At 41.5% G+C, this 21,304-nt stretch overlaps 1 long non-coding RNA gene and 1 other non-coding gene across 2 annotated transcripts; both read left to right on the plus strand.

The window, feature by feature from the left end:
- Positions 1-4,285: 4,285 nt before the first annotated feature.
- Positions 4,286-6,882, plus strand: LOC106009809 (uncharacterized). The gene is made up of 3 exons (XR_001183808.3): positions 4,286-4,429; positions 4,711-4,851; positions 5,487-6,882. It is a non-coding gene; the product is annotated as an uncharacterized LOC106009809 (long non-coding RNA).
- Positions 5,071-5,191, plus strand: LOC147825139 (small nucleolar RNA SNORA26). Its single transcript, XR_015441418.1, has one exon. It is a non-coding gene; the product is annotated as a small nucleolar RNA SNORA26 (small nucleolar RNA).
- Positions 6,883-21,304: the final 14,422 nt, after the last annotated feature.

Raw genomic sequence — 21,304 nt, forward strand, 5'->3', positions numbered from 1 at the left:
ATAAGGGAGGAAACTAAGGGAGAAAAGCATTTAGTCTGAGTCCTGGACTGCTGAGCTAAGGAATTTTTATTGTTCTTTTCAGATAAAAACCACTATTGATGAGGCTAGCCTTGAACTCTTGAACTCAAGTGATCCTCCTGCCTCAAGGACTAAGGAATAATTATTGCTCAAGACAGAGGCCATAAAAAGAATATGTAGTGTTGGAAGAACAGAATAAACTCCATTTGGGACAGCTGATTTTGTGGTGTCCCTAGGACATCCAGATGACCATGTCTGGATTACTGAGTATAAGGGGCCCGAAGCTGGAAAGAATGGTGTGGGGTGGAGGTAAACAGGCAGGCCAAGACCTAGAATTGGAATTCTAGGTCTGTCATAGGTTGCATGGTATGAGAAAGTCACGCAGGCTTTCTTTCCTGGCCTCCATTTATAATCTCTAAAATGGAGACAATGGTATTTTTATGTAAAGGACTAAATGCTACAATTGTCTCGTATGTACTCATTCCATGGTGCTAACATTCTTATTGCCCTTATGTTATTATTTTAAGAATTAGACATAACGTGCAAAGTGCCTGGCACTCAGTACTTGATTTTTATTATTGTCATACCTGGGAAACTGGTCAGCCAGAGTAAACAGTAAGAAGAGAAGGGAGTTGAGAAGAGATGCAGCCAGAACCAGCACTTGAGGGGTGAGTCAGAGGAAGAAGGGCTGGCACAGGCATTAGAGGAAAGCTAGAGAAGAGCAGAGACCAGCCACTCAGAGACAAGGAAGGAGCCGACAGTTGTGTCAAATACCACAGAAACTGGCTAAGTTAAGGGCCACTGCACTTGGTCACTTGGAGTCCACTGATGACATTAGAGAGCACAATCTAAGAGAACTAGGAAGGAAGGAAGTCAGACTATGCACGAGGAATGAACAGGACTGAGGTGATGATGAAGACACGTAGGTGTAGTCTTTTCTGACGGCTAGTTAGGAAGGGGAAGAACAAAGGTGGTATCTGGGAACTGGGGGATATTTGATGGAGGGAAGGTTTATTCAGGTTCAGAGTCAGAGTAGATAAAAGCCAGATAGAGGAAGTGAGAAAATAGCCAAAAAGAAATAGGTTTGGGATCTGAGGAGATGGCAGAGATAGAACCCAAGGAAATGGGTTAATAATGATCAAGAGATGATGTTTATTGAACCAAGTGTTTAGGGACTATGAAGATGTTAGATTTCCATCAGGACTGTCAACCTGTCTCCTATGGCTTTTCACTGCATTCCTATTCCTCTAGTCCCTTTGTTTAATTTTTAGCAGACTAAATTTAAATAGACTAAATTCTCTGAGTAATCAGACCCAATAATAAATCCAATTCATGTAATTGCTTTTAAACTCTATTCCAAGCTTCTTTTTGTGTGTGTCTGGGGGCGGGGATTGAACCCAGGGCCTCCTACATGCTGAGCAAGTGCTCTACCTAAACTTAACTCAAAAGCTAATACATATCTAATTCTAATTAATCATATATTTTGTCAAAATAATATTTATATTAGGAAAACATTTCTCCTTTAAGGCAAGGAAACAGTTTTACTATTTCAAAAGAACTGAATTTGTCATCCCTATTGAATTTAGAATTTGGCCAGAGGAGTGAAACCTTTAGGTCCAGGTAGGTTTCTTCTAAATTCAGGTTATATATATACTATACAATTCTTTCATTACCTCTTACCATTTGTGTTACTTGTCTGGGGAGAAGACATTCTGTATAGCTACCATCAAGCACTACCAAGTTGCCACTGAATTCTTTTTCTGTTTTTTTTTCTTTGGTATTGGGGATTGAACTCAGGACTTTGCACTTGCCAGGCAGGCGCGGTGCCACTAAGCTAAATCCCTGGCCACTGAATTCTTGAATTAGTGACCATACTGAGAAGAGTTATTTATTTGTTCTATGATTCCTCCTTCGCAGATCGGTCACATTAATTGCCATAAATAAAGGTAATCTCTCCCCATATCCAAAGGGACAATAAGAAGAACAGATTCAGACTAAAGACCTGCTTGGGAGACTGAGGTAAGAGAGGTAAAGGGTCTGTAAAGGGTGTTCCTTCTTCCACTTCAGTAGAATACTATGAATATCTGTAAGGTGATGGCTGGCTGCTAGAATTTATTGTTAAACTTTAATTTCTTCTTCTCACCAAAATGACCTTCATCATATCCTAAACCACCCCTACATCAGATCCTATCATTTTCTTCTTCAAAACCACGTGAGCAGTTTTTCATCATTCTTGGTATAAAACAGTGATGGTGAACCTTTTAGAGACAAGTGCCCAAACTGCAATGAAACCTTTAGACTGAGGTTGTAGTTTAGAAAAAACAACTCATATATGAACATCTTTTGCCTTAAAAGAAGAACAAGTAACATTCATGCCATAGGTTTGCCACCACTGGTATAAAATTTAAACTGCAAGGTCTGGCCCCAAGCCACTCCCATCTCAAATCACACAATGCCTGTATCTTTAAATTCCATTTACACTTCGGTTTTTAAGCAGTTCAAGCCCTTTGCTGGTCTACCTTGGGACTCTAGGCAAACTGTTCTTCTCCCTGTAGATCTCCATCCCCTCCCGAGGCACCAAAGGTAGGCTAATTTTTAGTTTCTCTTCCTGCTCTAACCAACACATCAAGGAAAAGCAATGCAGTATAGTGTCTTGAGGGGTTATGCGTTCAGACTGCTGGCATTCAAATCCCAGAACTTGATAGCTACTCTGTGACTGGCCAAATTGCTTAACGTGTCTGTTTCTGCCAAGTACAATTTCGGGATTATCTTAGTCACTTTTCTCCTCGTTGGGACAGAATAATCAACACCCACAATTTAAAGGAAATGAGGTATATTTTGGCTCCTGTTTCAGAAACTTCAGTCCATGTTCAGCAGGCTCAAACACAGAACACAGCAGAGTGGGTTTGCCACACACCGCAAAGCTGTTCATACCATGGTGGCCAGGAAGCAGAAAGGGAGGAAGGGAACTGGAGAGGGAGATAAACCCTTCCATGCCACAGCTCAGTAACCCACGTTCTCTGACCAGAACCCACCTAACTGCAAATCTGCTGTAAGACCAAGGGCCTTACCAAACGCTCCGAGGAGCTGACTATAGTGAAGCACACCCAGGGATCCCAGCGGTGCCTCCAGAATGTAAGACCAAGGCCTTACCAAATGCTCCAAGGAGCTGACTACAGCGAGGACCACCCGGGAAGGAACACACCGGCCACGTTGGGAAAACAGACCTTTATTAGTCTGGCCAGACGGCACTCCCGAAGCAAAATAGCTCAGAGAGGCAACTGGCTCAGAGTCCGAGGCTGTTTTATAGGGGGTTGGGGGGGGGGGTTAACATGTAGATTTACAGAAAGAAAAGAGGTTAGTGGCTCACTGTCACATGCTGATGGTCAGCAGACATCCTGACTAATAGTCACGACCACCCTGTGTGGATAGTCAGCACATTTACAGATTGTCCTATAGTGGGCCCCGGGACATTTGGTTTTAGGGCAAACAGATGGCTGAGTAATCTCGCCCTATTACTGATTGTCCATTGTCCGGAGGCAAACACACTCCAACAACAGAACCTAGGGGAGTAATTAACTTTTGAATCACACAGTCCCACACTGCTATAGCCTGCATAATCCAATAACCTTCCCACATGAGGCTTTGGGGGTCACTTTAGATCTAAACCATAAGAAGGATGGTAAGGTATTTTTAAGATTAAATTTGTTAATATAGACTGCAAACATGGCAAGCAGAGGAAGTGTTCGTTTTAGTACATACTCTACTTACACACTTGTTTGCCGAGTTTGAGTCAGTTACCTTGAGGATACTTATGTTGCCCCACCTCATCCCCTGATGATTAAATCTACTCGTTGAACAGTGTGAATGAATTAACTGGGAGCTCGAAGAAAAGGAGTCTGGTCTTTCCAAGTTTAGGAGAGGCCACGTGGGTGATCTTGTTGAACAAGACATGGCGGAAGCCTGGAACACGCACTTGTCTAGTTTAGCTTTAGGAAAGGGAATCTCAGGGCTGATGCCCAGCCGCAGGACCTCCCCAGGACTGTACCCGAGAAAGGCACTCTGGCCTGAGAGAACAAGGTCCACCACCTCCAGGGACTGGTGCAGAGCCTGAAGGATCTGCTCTCAGAAAGATGCTCCCCGAGGGGTAGACCCCCCCGCTGACACAGCAAGGGCCACAAGGACCCCAGCGGAAGACCTACGACAGCCAATAGCCGGGCGTTCCCGCTTCCGTCCTGAGAGCTTTTGGCGATTGGCTTCCCGCCCTGCAGCTCTCCTCCCCGCCCCGTCCCTGCCCAGAGTCTTCACAGGGATTGGCCGATCGTTCCCTGGTCTGTCCCCGCCCCGCGCCGCCTTCCTAGTCTCTGTGCAGTGAGGCGGTCACCGGCCTTTTTGTCCCGGGAGGTTGACGGTGAGTGTCTCCAGCTTTCAGTCTCCAGTGGGGAGGGTTCCTGATCGGCCTGTGGGCCCGGGTAGAGGCTGGCCTCGGCCCGCGTCCCCTCGAGCTTTGCCCGCCCGGAACTCCGCTGCTCCTGGCGGCCAGAACGGAGGGGTAGAGCAGCTCTCCGCGGCCCGGTGGGCGGGCGCCATGCCCGTTCCGGGGCCGCGCGAGACACAGGCGCCGCGCAGGGCCGCCGGAAGTTCCCCATGGCCTGCCGGGCGCCGTGACAAGCTTGCGCCTTGCTTCCACAGGGAGGATCCGGCTCTACTTTTTAGCAGGTTCCTGGCGGGTCTCGCCAGCGGGTCCAAGAACCCGGATCAGGGCGGACCTGGGCCCCCTGAAGTTTATCTACAGCACATGTGGAGGTCAGCAGCCTGGAGTTCCAAATGCAGGTATGTCACTAATTTGGGGTGAAATAAAGCGATTGAGGCCTTGAGCGCATGGCCAGTGGCCACGAGAGGGTTCCCAAGCGCATGGTTTGTGCAGAGGCCCGAAACCGGTACTCCATTAACGGGAAGGAAATTTATGTTCACGGACTCAGCCTTCGGAACAACTGCCTTTAGTTGGTTTTCAGATTGGTTAACAAACAAAACTCTCAGTCGCCCTTTCCTGTGCCCTTTTAAGGTTGACACAGTGCCTTAAGAGGCTAACACAGAAGGGTAAAGGAAGCCTCCATAAAACCCAGAGAAGAGATGGAAAACTCCTCTTTGGAGCCTGTCTGGAGTCACAGCTGAACCAGAGAAATACTAATTAAAAACATCACTGATGTTAGTACATGATATATTTAAAAATTAACCTTTGTTTCTGTACTTACTGGCCAGCCCTGTAGGCTGGTCTGGGATACCAGGTGTTTTCATAATCTGGTATATTTTGGCTTTCTTTTAAGATGCAAAAATACAGAAGATTAGAACATGTGTACTTAGGGATTTTTCTAGAAATGCATTGAGACGAACTGAAGAATATACTTAAATGATTGTTTTCTGCCTTCTTAAACGGGTCATTTTAAAACTTTTCCTTCTTTTTATAGGATGAACACTGCATGTACAAGCCATTGAAGCTGGGGTGCTCCATGCTGATATTTCACCTGACACCAATTGTCACTAGTTACAACAGGAAAGTGCCTCTAAAGAGGTGAGACATTCTTAAGTGTACCTGGTGTGGTTAAAAACAGTGAACGTTGTTGGATGGCATTCGGCCATCCAACAAGAAGGCAGGGATCTTCATTAGAAGAGCACATCGAACCTTAGTAACAGTGTGTGACAAGTTTCGACTTGCTTGGGGCAGTCAGTCAGAGCCACAGTTGAGAGGAGTGTTTTTAAAGTCCCATAAATGATGGATCATGAGCAACGTATTAACATGAAATTTTGTTTCAAACTGCAAAAAAGTGCTAAAGAAACACATGAAATGTTAAAATTAGTATATGGTGATGCTGCAGTGACCAGAAAGACTGTTTACAAGTGGTTTGAGCGATTTCGTAAGGGTTGTGAATCTGTTAACGACGAGGAGAGATCTGGACGTCCTTCAACATCAAAAACTCGAGAGAATGTTGAAAGAGTAAGCGAAATGATTCGATCAAACAAGAGATTGACTATTAGGAAAATTTCTGAGGATCTGAACATTTCTTATGGCACTGTACAAAGCATTTTATCGACAGATTTGAACATGAGGCGAGTGAGTCCGAAATGTATCCATACACAGCCACAGGAGTTAGAGCAGTAAGGCAGTGCCGGTGGTGACAGACAGGGCAGTGTTTCCCTTTCGTTTAACTTACTGACTCTGAGGTAGGTATTATTCTCCCATGTTAAAGATAAATGGTTAGGAGGGAATGCAGGTTCCCACTACCTGTGAGTAGCTCTGAACAAAGAGCCTCACATGCGTGACTGGCTATGTGAGTAATGTGATGCCTTGAGATTTGATGTCTCTGTATAACATAAATATTTATTTAAGTAGATTAGTCCAGTTTGTGGGGAGCAAAACCACACAGCTGTTAAAAATATAAGCATTTCCATAATTTTTTTTCTGGTATTGGGGATTGAACTCAGGATCTTGCACTTGCGAGGCAGGCATGATGCCACTGAGCTAAAGCCCTGGCCCAGCGCCTCATAATATTTTAATTGCATTAACCTAGTTTCCCAAAATTTGTACCAAAAGGAGCATCTGTCAACATGTTAATTTTCAAAATGTATGTGATATAATGTGTAAAAAGGATCTAAAGGATGTACTAGACTAGGACATGTAAGTATCAGAGACGATAGTTTTCATGTGGGAAGAAATGAAAGTCTGGGAAGATGCTCAGAGCCCACACAAGTTCATTCCTTGTGCTGTCTGCATGTCTAGTAATTTGAGATCTTTTTCATTATCTTGTATGCCAATTACATATAATTAATTTTCCAGAAATTTTAAATAAAGATATATTTATTTGATGTCCTTAATGCTTATTTTATAACATGGTTCTGGACTTTTCTATTTAAACTTAATTTCTATCCCTTATTATACTCTTAAAGTACAGCCTCAAATTCTTGAGGACTTCATCCAGCAGATGTTAGCTTTGTCGTAATTGCTGGGACCAGTATGGTGGGAAGGCATTCACAGTTTGTGACACCGCCAGCCAGAGAAGGGCTCTTAAGTATGCAAGACCTCAAATATATAACTGAGGAAGGAACATTGCAGGGAAAGAGAAAAGAAACACAAAGGCACTGAGGAGGGATGTGTTGAAAGGTTTGTACTTATCACATGAGTGATGCACATCTATAGTCCCAGCACTTAGGAGGCTGGGGCAGGAGGATCGCCACAAGTTCAAGGCCAGCCTGGACTGCATGGCGAGACCCTCTCTCAAAGAAAAGGTTTGTATGAAAATTGAAGCAGGAGAGAAATGCTCAAACACCAGCCCTTCCTATATGTGAGTACTCAATCTGAATTTACATAGCATCCTGATGTAACCTTAGGGAAACTTACACATCCTGTGACGTAATACACTTGCCTAACTGCCCCTCATTCTGTAGGTCTTGGACTATTGATACAGTCCTGGTCCATAATGATTTATTACCATATTCTATGTTCTCAAATATTTGACTAGCAAGTCTCATGACTCATAACTAGTACAGGGGTAGCATCGTTCTTTTTGAGCTGAATTAAATATGCTATTTGAGTGAGTGGTGTATAGTACCTATTCATAGGAGTAGCATAGTAAATGCTTAGTTCCAAATCTTACCCTTCCATGTGATTTTTAGATCAGGTCTTAGCTTAAGTTTTTAATAAACTTAATAGTTAAGATTAAAATCATTTACAATATGTAACTGCCTCGTGAGTAGCAAGTACTCAATAAATGTTAGTTGGTAGTACTATTTAATCATTTTTTTTTTTGGTACCCGGGATCAAACTCTGGTCCTTGTGCTTGCGAGGCAGGCAGCAGAACCACTGAGCTAAACCCCCGGCCCCTATTTAATCATTTTTACAATTTGTATGGTCAATGTGATTTGGAACAAATACGTTTCTATTAGTATTTATGTAATTAGTTTTAATGTTCATAAGTAACAAGGCATTTAACTAGGGCAAATGCTGCTCTAGGTATTATGAACATACCTATGAATAAAGTAGGCTAAAATGTTATATAGTTGGTTGTACATTTCTCTGAATACTGTGGAATACCAGGTTTTTTTAGAATGCTATCTGATTCATTGATAGAGGCTCCAGTGTGAAGAACGTGAAGTTTCCTTACTGCTATTTAGCAATGACAAAACTGGCCTTGTTAGCAAAGTGGGAAGGGTATTGGTAGGAAAAAAAAAAGTCCATATGAGGTGTCATCCTCATGCTATGCTAAGTAGGCAAATTTGAGAGAACGCTAAGTGCTGGTAGAGTAAGAAATGTGCAACACCATCTACATGAACAGTGGTCCATTGAGAACAGGCTGAGGGGATGCCAATGTTTCTAGGTATAGTGTTTTTTTGATATGTATCAGGAATTGAACTCAGGACCTTGCACTTTCGAGGCAGGTGTGGTGCCACTGAGCTAAATCCCTAGCCCTAGGTATAGACATGATAAAAGGTATAAAACTACCAGGATGTGTAAAGTCAGACTGGAGGATCTAGCAAATAGTTTTCAAGAATAATTGCTGGTTTCACAAAGCACTCCTTTCCATCAATCCCTGGTGGTGGTTCTTTGCCCTGGAATTGAGCTGGCTGAGAATGTAGAGGCCCTAGGCTCTCCTCCCTATCCCACTACTCAGCTTCAACCAGTGTGGGCCTAGTCACATTGTTTTTCCAGATTTTGTAGGTAAAGAGGGTTTTTAATACTAAAAAGTTTGAAGTTCATTGGACTAAATTAGGTAAAATACATGAACAGTTTTCTAACCACAGGATAAACAGTGGAGAAAATTTATTTTAGGGTACCTCAGAATTTAGAATTTTAGATGCTAGAACTGCAGCTGTCCAGTATGATAAGCATTAGTAATGTAGCTATTAAAGTGAAATTAAAAATTCAGTTCTTCAGTTGCAGTAGCTACATTTCAAATGCTCAGTAGTTGTCTGAGGCTAGGGGCAACACAGATATGGAACATTTCCATTTCTGCATTTTTATTGGCAGTACTGTTATATACAGGCTTTTTTTTTTTTTTTTAACTGGATTGAACCTAGGGCTTTATTGAGTTACATCTCCAACCTTTTTTATTTTTCTGTTCTTTTTAAAAAATTTAAGACAAGGTCTTGCTAAATTGCCCAGGCTGGACTCACACCTGTAGTCTTCCAGCCATAGCCTCCCTGAGTGCTACAATTACAGGTGTGAGCCACCACACATGGCAAGATTAACAGATTTCAGATGGGAAGATGATTATCCTGGATAATCCCAGTGGGCCTAATTGCAATCACAAGATCCCTATAAGAGGGAGCCAGATGGAGATTACACACACACAGGAAGTAGCCATGTTAAGACAGCAGAGATTGGAAGAAGCGTTTGGAGATTATAGAGTGAAGCAGCCACCAGAAACTGGAAGATAAAAGATAGCCTCCAGGGGGAGTATGCACTTGATTTTGTTACTGGGTTTTGGGGTGCAGGAGTCTCCTAGAGGTGGTTTGAAGGTTCTTTCTGTGTCAAGACAAGCAGAAATGATAGTAAGGTTTTACATTTATTGAAGATAGCAGTCAACCTATTGAAAATCTGCTGGAGTTCTAAGAAGTCCTCAGGCAAGGGCTCTGGGAATTACTCTGCTCATGTCTCCTGGGATTTTGTAAATTAACAAATCATGCCTACTTCCCCAGCTAGTCTGCCACACCCCCCTGGGACTTTGTAAATAACAAGTTATGCCTACTTTCCCAGCTAGCCTTAGCCTACTTTCCTGTCTCAGTTTGGCCTAGGAAAACAACTTCCGATCTTGTGAGAATGAATTTCTATTGTTTTAAGCCACCAAAGTTATGGTAATTTGTCATAGTGGCCACAGAGAACTAACAGAAAAGTTTAAGAGCACAAATAGAGCTGGCCTTGGAACCTCAGCACACCAGCATGCCTCCCCCACTGTTTTTATTAGTGCCTGATGAGTAGGTGGGAGTAGAGCTTATCATTCAATTTTTAAGTGTCAGGTATGGCAATGAATTTAAAATTTAAACTCAAACAAAAGACTGTTGTGATACGCTAGTAAAGAGACTGGAGCAGCAGGCTTTAGCAGCACATCTTATATTAAATCCAGAAGAATCCTGGGCAAGTGATGTTCTATACAAGTATGGGAAAAGGATGACGTTCTATGTAAGTATGGGAAAAGGATGTACTTGTTTGGAGGACCTGTTCTGAACTTCTTAAAGATCTTCTCAAGACTAACCAATAACACAAGAGAAGTGCACCTGAACATTTTTTTTAAAGACTTCCTGCCTGAGTTCAAGCTGCTTAGATGCTTCTTAGTCTTAATACATTCCCTGGCCCTCCATTGCAGCAAGCATCTTAGCGTATGTAACTTGTGTTAACTTTATGTGCTTATGAAGACCTGATGTTCTAAAAACTTGGATTGAAACTGCGATCAGTGAGATGACTGGCTCTTCAAGAATACTGAAACTTATGCAGATAGACATAACCACGAAAAATGAGACCTTGACAGATGACTTATTTGCTATGGAGCCATGATACCCATGTCTTCTCAGCTATCCCTTTACAAAGAGGAATGCATCATATGGCCTGTCGATGTGAGATTTCAGGAGTCCAGCACTCCTGAAATTATTGGCCTGAGCCAGTCAGCATTCAGACAGTTCCTGAGATGAGCAAATCATTTCTTGATCACGTAGTACTAAGCATATTATCTCCTGATACTCATGGCCTTAACATCTTAAACTGCCTTACTGGTTGTACTGTCTTATGTGCTGAGCACCTTCGGTTTAATTCACGGGATAGATACCTCCACACAGTAACCGTGCCTTTTATTGCTGAACAGTTTAAGCTAAAGAACACCATGACCCCCGAGGAGGTTCACTGTGGTATATTGTACCAACATGATGGTAAGTTACTCTTGCTTTGCTGGACTATCCTAGGCAAACCTAGGGTTGAGAACATTTATTAAGGTCAATAGAAGTGCTATTACTGGACTACTTGAAGGTAAGATAGACAAAATGGTAGAGAACCTAATAGTTGTGTGTTATTGGATTGAATTACATGTGTTATAGGACCCCCCCCCCCTTTTTGAGACAGGGTCTCACTATGTAGATGAGGCTGGCCTTAAACTCACTATGTAGCCCAGGCTGGCCTTGAACTCACAGCAGATTACGGGAATGTGCCACCACACCTGGCTCTATAGACCCTAATTTAATAGCACTACTAAGTTTGATTAAAGAAAAAGAAGTTACTTTACCTGATTACCAGTCATGCTAAGAGTCAGTTTAACCCACAGACTGCCAACTGCATCAGTTGATAGAGCTGGACTTAGAGGGTCTTTGAATGTAATATCTACTCGTGTCATGTTGCAATATATGTACACCTTGAATTGCAGTACATGTACAAAAGAGATTTTAGAGAGTGAGTTCTCACTTGAACAGCCTCCTTGCTACTCAGGTCTCACTTTTGAGCAAGTCACTATAGTTCTTCCTGACCAGTTACAAAACTGGTATGGTGATCCATCGACTGCGCCAGTTCTAAGACTTGGAGGAGAGGTTTTCTTAGCATTATCTCAAGAAGTAAAAGAACTTGACATGATCCTTGATTTGAGGCAATGTCCAAAAACACTTAGAGAAATTATCACTATGTCATGTTGTGCTTCATACAGCCTTATTACTACCTGCATCATTCGGGAATGGGGTAAGTAGATTCAGAAGTAAAGTTTGGTGAGCATCAAGATACCTGAGAGTCATTGCCTACACCCCTGAGGCATCTCCAACACTAGAATGGTTTTCTAAAGCAATCTTTAGTTTGTTAGATGTCAATGAAACTGATCTTGCTTTTAAGCTCAAGCAGACAACAGTCATTCTGTGCCTAGATACACCATTATCAGAGGCTCTATTAACAAAACTGCTTCTGATTGGAACTGAATCAGTCAATGAGGATGTTTTCAGAATTACTAGGCAACTAAACTTGCTAAGGCTGGATGACTGACCCTGATCTTGACTTAGGGCAAGGAATGCTTCATCCACTCAGCTCAGCACATCACTGCACAGCAGCTAAGCATGATACCTTGTCATACATGGTGCATAAAGGTTGCACTCAGCATACAGTCACTAGGTCCCTTCTTACAAGTGATCATTGGCACCTATCGAGGTGTTCAAAGGCCTTTATTGCTACCAGAGAGGTTGAAGTCATATTGTGTCTAAGGCTGCACCCTCTGAAGTTGTACTAGGTATCTGCCATGTTACTATGGTTATTACTTCAGAAGTTGATGTGCAAGTGCTTGAAGCAGTCATAGATAATGACTTATGTGGTGCAACGGCAGTTAAATTACTCTGTGACATTTCCTTGGCAACTTTAGAATTTGCTAGGTATCGCGGTGAGAACCCAACATCTGGTGCAGTAACTTACCCATCCTATCCAGAGCCTATGCCTGTAGGGCCTTGTGACATGATGGCAGTAATGGGGTTGCTACAGGATGGAAAACCAGTAGACTTGTCTGTAGGGAACAGGGAAAGGGGACGTTACTAGAACCTCTGCAGTAAGTCCTAGTCTCCTGCAAGCCATGGCTGCACAAGGCAAATTAACTCATTACACAAGAAAGGTAGAAAAAATGAGACTTTGAGAGGAAGCTGAGCTTTGGGCCTGATCAGCACTGCTCTGGGCAGCAAAGACAAAAGCCCCACCCCCACCTCCCACCTTGCAGCACCTTTATCCAGTACATCGGGAGAAACAAATGTAACAGATGAGCCTGACAGAGAATTCAGTACATGGGAAGAAACAAATATAACAAACGACTCTGACAGAGACATGGGGAGAAACAAATGTAACAAATGGGGGGGGGGGGGCGCTGCTGCTGAAATCCTAGAACAATGAGGAACTATGTATGTAGATGAAGATTTTGTTCCTCCCAGGATGTCTTCAGCTGGTGTAATCTTGTCCTGGAGCATCACAGCATCATGGGACCATTGAGGTCCTAGCTGTGACCGGAGGCCAAAATGGAGTTATGTCTTGAAATGCCATAGCTGGCCTGTAAGCAGGAGAGCTAGGCCTAATCAAATGATTTTTTTCCCAAAATTATGTACAATTGCTCCCAACACTTGTCCATGGCTTCATCCCTTCCTCATGATCTCTTAAGCTTGTATGTGTCTATTTATCCCAAGATTGATGGCATTTTTTCTGCCATTAGGGAGGCAGCATTATGTTGATCTGACTTCTCTAGATAGATTAAAACTCCAAGATTAAGTCTTTTGATTCAACAGCTACACACTGTTATTTAGAGATAATTAGAGAGTCACTTCTCATTCCGAGGCAACTTGAGTCCTGTTGAAACACGTTTCCCACACAATACAGGGTTTGAGGTTAAGCTGTCAGGTGAAGGAGTGTGCATGCGGGCTACTGCCTGAGTCCGTAACGTGGGCTGGGATGTCCCTCCGTGCCGAGCACAAATGGATCGAGTATCAATACTTTTGTAGCTGTATTGTAGAAAAAAATTTATGAGTATGTGACTAAAATTCAATATTAGCAAATATCTAATAAAACAAAAACCAATATAAAAGAATTTACCATCTGTTGAAATGTCAGCTACTTATGTATACTTTTGGTATCATACAGTACAAAAGATCAAGTTATAAAAATTCAGTAACTGAAATAAGGTAATAGAAAAAAAATCTAATTATCGTAATTTTTACTCTGCAGGTCACATAGCTTTGGTCAGCAGAGTCCCAGAGGTAAAACAGACCATTAAAATGAAACAGTTTTTCCATAAACATCCACAATTAGTTTTGGCACATGTTCTAAGAAATATAAACATTGAATCTTTTAATTTTTTAAAAAATTAAGATAGTAGAACTAATAAAATTAGTCTTCTTAGGGCCAACTACCACAAGGGCTCACTTAAGTCCTTTAATGTCATTTTCATGTAGTTAGGTTGCAGTAATAATAATGCTGAAAGATGGGAGACCACACTTAAGCGAGATCATCCTTGGGTAGAAAGGAAACTGGAGCAAAGAACCTAAGTTTCTGAATGAGAAGTGCATATTTACTGAATGGAAAATTTACTCCAGTGGGGAGGAATGGCACATGACTGAATTAGCTCCTTAAAGTAAAATGTAAGAGACAGGCATACTGAAATCTTATTTTGTGTGTGTATTATTTTGTAGACTTAGCAGAGTTTCATTGTGAAACTTTTCTAATCTGTTCTGTATAAAAATACCTTTTTTATACCATCTTGGACATGAATTTTTAATGCTTCTTTATTAAAATGTTTCAGCAAAACTACCAGTTGGATTGTAATGTGCTTGAAGCTATCAAAAGCCTCATGAATATTTGAGATAATGACTTCCATTTAATGAAACTTGTTAGCTAATACTTAGGCTAAGATCAGCCACACTCAGAAACATGCATGATGCTGGCCATGGCGGCACATGCTTGTAATCCCAGCAAAGCAGAAGCAGGATTGCCACTAGTTTGAAGCCAGCCTGGGCTACACAGTGAGTTCAAGGCCAGCCTAAACTACACAGCAAGACCCTGCCTCAAACATACATACACACACACAAAAAATGTGAAGGTCAAAACCTAGTTCCATCTGAGTGAAGTAGTACTCGCCTATAATCCCAGCAATCGGGAGGCTGAGGCAGGAGATTGCTGTGAGTTTGAGGCCAGCCTGGGCTACATAGTGAGTTAGGGGCCAACCTGAACTACATAGCAAGGTCCTGTCTCGAAACAAAAAAATAAAATAAACACCACCAGTCCCATGTTATAGATGAGAAGATTATGTATATTGTTTACGTGTTAATTGTAGTAATGCCTTTTGAACCTCAACTATGAAGTCTTATTCTATGATGAAAGAAGTTTGGATCAGCAGGGTATGGTGGCACACTTCCGTAATCCCAGCATTCTGGGAGTCTGAGGCAGGAGGATCTCAAGTTCCAGCTCAGCCTAGGCAACTTAGTTACTTAGGAAGAGACCCTGCCTCAAAACAAAAAAGTAAAAAGCTAGAGATAGAACTAAGAAGGCTCTGGGTTTAGTCCCCAGTACTGAAGAAAAAAAAAAAGATCAGTATTGAACCTATTTTTCTAATTTTTGTAACAAATCTCATTCCCGAACAGTTTATGTTAAAAATCTATGTAAAACTGATATTTGGATTATATACAGAATAGCAACTATTGTAAGCTCCTGACCAAAATCAAGATCTGAATTTATAAGAGTATATTTTTACTTTAAACTGCTGATCATTCCCTTAGCCTCATAGCCTATTTTATTCTTATCTCCCCCACCTCCTTTGCCCCTCATTCCTCTCCTTGAGATCCTGCCTCACTATGACTATGTTTCCCAAACTGGCTGCAGACTCTGAATAGCTGGGATTACAGCTCCCTTTCTTCCCTGCTGATAAAATAGAGTTGGTTTCCAACACCTGAGCCCAATCTTCTGCTGCAAAAAGAAGTTTCATAATTCCAAGTCTGCATGTAAACTCTCATTCCTTTTGAGATATTTACATATAGAATTACAATTTCTAGTTTTCTATTCAGAGTTTAACTGCCCTGCGGTAACCTGCTGATTATTTCCATGGGCTCATCACCTTGAAGAGGATAGGAGTGCTCCTGTGTTTACTATTTCCTTACCCTGAGGCTCCTCCTAAGGACTCCTCCATGCAGACTGTGACACACCTGGCTCTATGGCAGGCTTCATGCTGCTTAAATCCCATACCTTCAGAGCCAAGGAACAGAACATAAAGATTCATGTTTTATGGAATGTGATCAAAACATGGTGAATGTTCAAATAAATTTTTAAAAAATTATTACAGTAAAAAGCATGTTGCCATTAACCCCTCTCAAACTACTCCCCTTGCTTCAAACACACTCATCCCATCATTCATTCTTGCCACTTTCTGCAGCAGTTCTGGAAGTCCTCTTTTGAGTATCTTTTCATGGCTGCCTCAATGTTCTAAACTGATTCAACGATTTAAGGCAATTCCTGTAAAAATCATTACAGTGTGTACTTGTCCATCTTATTCATCAGATCTGGCACTAGGTGACTTATGGCTTCTCCCCAAAGTCAAAATGACCAAGGAAGGGTTTTAAATGGGTTCAGCACACCAAAGCAGCCACAATAGCTCAACGAAAGATACTCACAAAAGAGGACTTCCAGAACTGCTTCAGAAAGTGGCAAGAATGAATGACGGGACAAGTGTGTTCAAAGTGAGGAGTATTTTGAGGGGGATTAATGGCCCATGTTTTTACTGTAAGAAGTTATTCAATTTAAACATTAATTGTATTATTTCATCATACCTCATAGTTTCAGCCTGAAATTTCTCCATGACCAACGAAACAAAACAGTAGGATTATGCCCTGAATGTGTACCCAAGTAGATTTTACTGTATTTTGGTTTGGCCTCTGCAAGATCAACAACCACAATAGCCTAAGAAATAATCTTCCCAGAAATTTTCTTCATGTTTAAGTTTTCATTCAGAATGAGCCTATTTATTTAACTTTCCAGACATCTTCTCATTTAATTGGCTATGAAAGCAAATCTAATCTCAGACTCAACCAAATACCTCCCCCTCAGCATTTTCATGGGTTCTGTGGGTGCCTGCATGACCACTTTGTGCGTCATCATGGTCATCAGCATTGCCTTCTTTAAAGCTTCATGCAAGTCAGAAACACTCGTTGTTGACATGACTTTGTCAACATAATCTGTGTCAAATATTTCAAGTGTTTCATTTGCAGTCTTATTTAACTTTACTCAAAGTTTAATGTGAATGCTTGGCTTTAAATAATGACCACTCAGTTTTAAGGGGGAAAAAAAAGATAATTCTATTCACATCTACTAACACAGGTAGCTGGCAACTGAAAGCACTGCTATGACCAGCTGAAACATGTTATAACCCATCCTGGCAACAGTTGCTCTTCTAATTTCACAAAACACCCCTGAGAAATCAGTAAAAGTTTCAACAGAAGAGGACAAATAATTGTGAGAAATGTTGACGAAGATTTCAACCTCATACCACCTCAGCTTGAATGCCTTCTCTTTTCCCACATACAAAAGGACACATCAGCATTATCTCACTTGTCAAATGAGCAGGAATATGATACTTGAAGTTCATTATGTGTAGGCATATTACCCCCTTCCTCCTAAAAAAGAACCTCAGATGATAAAAATATATCCCAAGAACATGTAAACTGCCTCTTGTCTTGGCTATATATTTAGAATGTACTAGTTTGAAATTATGGTTTTCCCAATGCTATTTTTTTTCGTTGAAAGTATTTTACTTCAGATTGAAAAATGAACAGCTTCCACACTGTTGACTGTAAGATACATAGTAGTCACAAACACAGTGCTGGTCACATGAGGACATCTGTACACACATCAATTTCTCTTTCATGCTTTTTCTTTTAGAAAGATACTGTTTACCAAAATGAAACTTCAGCAGTACAGGTAAAACTATCTCCCCCTTAAAAAACGCCTATTTAAAAAAAAAAAACCCTATTTTCCCAATAAATTTATGAAAACCTAAGAATCCTGATGGAGTCAAGAGCTTCCCACTATCACCACCTTAATATAGTCACATGCTTATTGGAACACTAGTATTCACACCCTAAGAGTACATTTACTTTCAACAATGAGGGAGATTCTTTTTTTAAAAAAAGACTTCAGTTGATAAGTGAAACATGGGTCTCTGCAAGTATTAAGTGTATGAAATAAGGAACTAATACTGGATTTAATATTTTATAAAACACGGTCCCTTATCAGTAAACATAAGTCTACATGATGACAGTAGTCCTACTCCAGTAGTATAGATAGGAAGGCTCAAATGCAAGATTCCAAAATAGTCTATTTCCACATATATAACAAGCAAATGGATCTGAACTTTCCAATCTGTATAATACAATATGGTTGGGTTCCCAGAAATTCTAACAAATATTGTTTCCCAAGTCCATCCTGCAAATACTTCTTAGTGTGTTTAGAGTTGAAAACAACACACGCATATTGAAAAAAAGTGTTTTATAACCTTTGAACACTAATGTCAATTAGTTCAGATCAAAGTTTGAAAAGGTTTCCACAAATTAAGGTTGTATTATGCAAATGCCAGAATTAAAACAAGATATTCCATTGACTGGATATGACTTCAGAATGTATCTACTGATGAATGTATGAATGTGTGTGTTTGAGAGAGATTCAGAACATAAAATTTATCCTTTTAAGTGTACAACTCTTTGACAGTAAGTACATTCACAATTTTACATAACTACCATCACCATTATCCATTTCTAGATTTTTTTTAATCATCCTAAACAAATTCTGTTCCTACAGTATAAGCAATAACTCCTGCCTCCCCTCCTTTAACTCTGGTCACCACTGTTTTGTTTTCTGTTTCTATGAATGTGACTACTCTGGTACCTCGTAAGTACAGTACAGTATTTGCCTTTATGCCTGGCTTATTTCACTCCATAGTTTTTAAGGTACGTCAGTGTTGAAGCAAGTATCAGAACTTCCTCCCTGCTCAAGACTGAATAATATTCCAACATATATATCTATATATATATCTATATCTATATATATATATATATATAGCATCACATTTTGTGTATCTGTTCATGTGTTGCTGATCACTTGGTTAGTGTCCTCCTTTTGGCTACTGTAAATAATGTTACCATGTACATGGTATACAAGCATCTGTTGAGTCCCTGCTTTCAATTTTTTTTTTTTTTTTGGTACCAGGGATCTAACTCGGGTCTTTGCACTTGTGAGGCAGGCGGTGGAACCACTGAGCTAAATCCCCAGTCCTCAATTTTTTTTATATACACTAAGAAATAAAATTGTTGGATTATAGGATAATTCTAATTTTTTGAGGAACCAGTGAAAATTTTCCACAGAAGCAACACCACTTTACTTTTCTACCAGCAATGCACAAAGGTTTCAATTTTTTCCCCTAGCTTCACCAATACTTATTTTCTTAGGAACTTTCTCAGTCCTACATTAAAACGTCTGATATTAGCTGAGTCTTGTAATCCCAGCTATGGTGGAGGCTGAGGCAGGAGAAGTACAAGTCAAGGTCAACCTGAGAAATGTAGTGAGAGCCTATCTCAAAATTTAAAAAGACTAGAGATTGTAGCTTAGTGATAGAATGCCTGCCGAGCATGCAGGAGACCCTTGGTTCAATCCCCACTACATTAAAAAAAAAGTTTAGGTATTTGAGAAAATTTTGTTATTAAGTACAAGAATTCCATACATACTGACCCGTGCCTTTACTGGAGAAATCTTCATTACCTCTGGGGGAGATGACTAGGACTGCTTTAAGAGTTTGCATTGGAAGGTGTTGTGCCCAGATTACGAAGTCCCAAAGACCACCAGGAGGCTGTTTCCGATGTAAGCACACGAGGGTCATTTATTCAAGTTTAAGCAGGGACTCTCAATTGTCACCGACACAGTGGATCGAGATTGAGAGCCCCGAGTTCCAAATTAGCAGGGTTTTTATTGAGATTACAGCAAGCTTCAGTCATTAGCAGCCATATGATTGGTTAACATTTAGCAAGTATGAAGTGTCGAATTTTGATTGGCTAGGCTCATTGGGGGTTGAAGGGGATTACGTATAGGTTTTTACAAGAAAAATGGGGACAGAGGTTAGTGGTCTACTGTCACGTACTGATGGTCAGCAGACATCTTGACTCATGGTCATGACCACCTTGTGTGGATAGTCAGCACGTTAACAGATTGTCCTATAGATAGTGGGCCCGGGACACTTGTTTCTAGGGCAAACAGATGGCTGAGTAATGAGCTTAGGAATCTTGAGTTACAGATCATGTCTTTTGTCCCAGATTAAGCACATTTAATCATTAATTTGAAAGAATAAAGGAGACTGCTCCATTTTGGACAAAATGGAGTCATTCTGGTCCCACATTCACAAAATGGAGTCACTTTTGGTCTCACAAAGGCACTTGAAAATATAACTGTGTGTAAATACCGAATAGTTTCTCTGGTGTGAAAAACTAAAAGTGTAAGTAAGGATCAAAATGTATAATAGATAATGTGAAATAGGAAGAAAAGGTCTACAGGAGTAGGGGAAGTGGGAGGGGTAGGGGAAAGGAACGAAGGGAAAAGAAAAAATATGAGAAAAGGAAAAAAATGGAAACAAAGTCTTTGTAAATAGGGAGGGGTGGAGGGGGTGAAGGGAGGGCAGAGGAATGGGGAAAAAATAAGAGCCAAGATACATCATGTAAAGGTACAAGATCCTAATGATAAATGTAACTGTATTGTATACCTAAAATGTACCAATAAATGTAATTAAAAAAAGGAAAATATAACTGTGACTTTATCCCACTTGAACTATCTGAAAATTAGCAGAGAAAGCACGAGCTGGACTCGGGTTGGGAACAACAGGTGTCCACAAATGACATAACAAGCCCTTCCCTGCCACAAACATGGCACATTACCACATGGCACGTACCATAGGTGCTGCAGGCCCTAAACAGTGTGTTAAGAACAGGGCCTCAGGTCCTGGATTCAATCCCCAGTACCCAAAACCAAAACAAACAACAGGATCTCAAGCCCACTGTAATTTAATTGAAAAGTAGCTTTAGCTCTCTTTTACAGCTTGGGTGAGCATTAGTGCTCAGCCAGGCCTCATCAGGTTGCATTGTGACCACTGATTCCTGCCCTGCGGAGCACCTGCCGGTAGGCATGGGATTGGGGAGGCGGCCTCCAGGCAGTGGCAGCGCCAGAAGCAGTGAATGACTCCAGGGGTACAAGGGAGGAAATGCCTTGGGGAGCAGGACCAAGTGACCAGGTCTAGGGGAAGCTCTGCACAGCCCTTCAGAGTTCTGACACCCCACCGCCCGTGAGAACCTAGAGATGCGTCTGCCAATCACAGGGAGGGGGCGGTTCTCAGGGGTGTCTAATTGGTTAAGCACGGAGACGCTCGCATTCCATTGGCCCTGATTCCGTCCGCAACTCGGCCTGAATCCCGCCCGTGGACTCACAGCTCAGAGAGAAAGCGGAGGAGGCAGCCCTAAAGTTTGGTTCCTCGGGATTCCGGACCCGCGGCTATCTAATGGAGTCCTAGCCTCGCACCCATGATAATTAGGGCCCACGCCATGCCCAGATTCCGACATGTCCTATCTCATTCCTGATTTTGGCCTTCTACCCTGTGTCCTACCCTGACCCAGTCCTAAGCAGGGAGGTGATTTTACTTGTGCTTGGGGGGAGGCAAGGCTGCCTAGACCTTTTCAGATCAAGATATTTCTCTTCAGACTTTCTAATTTCAACCTTATATCTCAC

Source organism: Heterocephalus glaber, unplaced genomic scaffold (assembly GCF_053883595.1).
Source record: "Heterocephalus glaber isolate CG9 unplaced genomic scaffold, H.glaber_assembly_v1.0 deba00001509, whole genome shotgun sequence".
NCBI lineage: Eukaryota > Metazoa > Chordata > Mammalia > Rodentia > Bathyergidae > Heterocephalus > Heterocephalus glaber.